Source organism: Pygoscelis adeliae, unplaced genomic scaffold, assembly GCF_000699105.1.
Source record: "Pygoscelis adeliae isolate BGI_AS28 unplaced genomic scaffold, ASM69910v1 Scaffold504, whole genome shotgun sequence".
In the NCBI taxonomy this organism is placed as follows: Eukaryota; Metazoa; Chordata; class Aves; order Sphenisciformes; family Spheniscidae; genus Pygoscelis; species Pygoscelis adeliae.
In genome coordinates, this window is record NW_008824555.1 from 271,677 (window position 1) to 274,581 (window position 2,905).

The window sequence follows — 2,905 nt, forward strand, 5'->3', positions numbered from 1 at the left end:
ATTTTTTTCTCTCTGCGTGTGCGGGTGAGCCGTGCCCCCCCCCCCCCCCAGTTTGGCTGCCCAAGGGCTGTGTGAGTATTTAGCATCCGAAATGTGCCCTGTATCCCTTTGCCTACCCGGCAGCTGAGCCCTCCAAGCCCTTCCTGGACTCATTGCAAAAACTTTCCCCCACCTAAATAAACCTTCCGTGGGTCTGCGGGTTTTGTGTAGGATCCCGGGAGGCTGATCCTGCACCTTGGGGTTCTGAAGCCAGCACTGCTAACGGCACCGGGGTGCAGAAATAGGTGCCTTGTGCCCAAAGCAGCAAATGCTTCAAAATAAGAGGACTTGAGCCTTTTAATGCTCTTTTACAGCAGCTGAAGTAACTCAGAGGGGCAGGAGGAGGAAGCGACCCTCTTTTTCTGGGGATTTTCCCCCAACATCGAAGGTCTCTCCTGGAGTGCACCGGCTGTGCTGTCCTGGGGAGCTGGGTGGGAGCATGGTGGGCAGCGCTGGGGGGATGCTCGGGATGCTGCCCGGCACCGCAGCCGCTTGTGTAACTGTTGTACAAAGCTGGGCAAGTCGTGCGAAGCTCCCAACGCTGCATTCCTGGCCGAGGTCCGAGTCTCCGCCACGTGCTCCCAAGAAATCCTCCTCGACCAGATAAGATCAGACTTTACATTCCTGCCATTTATAAAGTTAAAATAGGAAGATGGGGAAGAAGGAAGAAAAAAACCCCACCCTTGAAGGCTTTGAGGCCGTCTTTCCTATCACGGATTCACAAACCTCAGTTCTTGGGCGGGGGGAAAAACCAGGCGACACGCCGACGTAGTGATGCTCTTTATTGGCATCCAATGGATACACAAGGACAGCTACCCACCTGGCCGGCGCAGCGGCCCGCCCCCCCCCCCCCCACCCCCCCCCCCCGCCCCCCCCATGTCTACTGCCAAGGGCGCTGCCACCACGGCCTACTTCTTCACCGTAAAACTTCCTAATAAATCGGCACTGGTATTACACAGGGGTGAGTGGAGAAACACATGTTCTTTGTACAACATTAGAAAAGGACACAAAACATACAACGAGCACTAACTTTGGCTTGGTTTTCTCTCCTTTTTTTGTGTTTTTTTAAATTATTTTTTAATTTTATTTTATTTTTATTTATTTCCTGCAACCAGGGATTTGAGGCATCCCCCGGCTTCTCTTTGGATGCTGAGTTTGTCTCCGTTTCCTCAGCCCTGAGGAAATCCCTTTACTATGGCAATTGAAACCTGAGACCATGGCAATATTATCCTGAAGAAAAGCAATTTCCAGCTGGCAAGGTATGGCCAAGTTGGCTTGTCAGACTGAATCGGGCAGTTTGTTTTGCTTTTGATCTGGGCACTTTATTCCAGCCGCCCTTAGTTCGTAGTTGAGTCGCTTCACCAAAAAAAGGGATCGATGGAAACAACCTGACGATAACCAACATTTAAATTCATCCAAAAGCATCTCTGTGGATGGCTCGGTCTGCAAGGAGCCGGCGCCCCAGCCGGGGGCTCGCAAGCTGGAGTTGCCCGCTGCAAGTGGGGTTGCAAATTTGGGGCAGTTTCCTTGGATTTTAGTGATGGGAGAGGGTCAGGGCTCAGACGTGGCACTCGCAACCCTGTCGAGGCCAAGTGTTTCTAACCAACGGGTTTGGCATGGGCAGCCAGTGGCTAAAGTTCTTCCTCCAAAGAGATCTTTGCTCTTTCATTGCATGAGGGCAGGAGGCATCAAATGTCCCATCCTGGAGATCCAGATTCAGCCTGTGCTGCTTTATCATCCAAAGCACAGGGGGCAAAACTCCCAAAAGCTTTTGAAGGACCTGCGTGCTTGAATCCTATTGACGCAGGCTCCAATCCCTCGGAAAGCGCTGAGCTCTCCCCCCTGACGCCCGGCAGCTCTGCTGGGACAGCCAAATCCCTCCACGTTCCCAAGTTTCTCACGGACCTGCTGCAGCGATTTCTGGGGTGTGCGTGTTTCCCTGCCTCCCCGTTGAGTCTTTAAGGCCAGAAACGAGGTGGGACCGAAGGCTTGGCCTGCAAAACGAAAGCTCGCCTTGCAGGCAGGAAGGCCGTGAGGAAGAGCAGAGGAGCTGGCGTGGGCACCATCACCCCGTGTCACATGTAGAAACATCGAGCAGTTAATAAAATGACACAGTATTATTTACAAGTCTTGCTTATCTCCTTGAAGAAGGGAGGAAAATCACCTTCTGCCTTCAGGAAAGAGTTTCTGGCTGAATCCGGAGGAGAAGGGAGAGTCCGTAGGCGCAGACATACTCAGCACCGGTGCTGTGCACTAGCTCGCTTTGCAGCCATTTCTCTGCAAAAAGCCCATGACGCTCCAGGCAAGCAAGACGTCAAAGCCATAGCTGTGTTGGGGACATCCCCCAGGACCGCACTGGCTGCTCGGTGGCAGCTCGCAGGGGGAACGGGGTGCTCGCCCACCCGGCGGCTGCTCTCCAGCATCACCCATGAGTGAGCTGGGTGCTGGGTGGGGAGCTGATATGCCAAGAAAATGCACTTATAGCTCTGGAGACGTGGAGGTGGTGAGCCATGTCCCCTCCCAGGGGCTGCGGGGGGGGTCCCGGCAGAGGGAGGTGCTGGGGCCACCCGAGGACGCCCCAGGGAGGCAGACAGTGCAATTGCGGCAGGGTGGCTTTGCTCCTGGGTCGGTGCAGCGCGGGGACGCCGGGGCTGGTGCCAGGGGAAGGATGAGCAGAGCCCTTTCGTCACGTCCCCACCACAGGCAGGCACTTTTTTAGCCCTTTAGACCTTCGGTGTGTCCCCTCGCGGAGCTCCAGCACCAGGGAGGCGGTGGCACCCAGACCCCTGGTCCCCGACGTTGGGGTGGTCCCTGCCGCTCCTCACCGAGACCAAACACTGGCAGCCCTGTGGAGCATGCGTGGGGG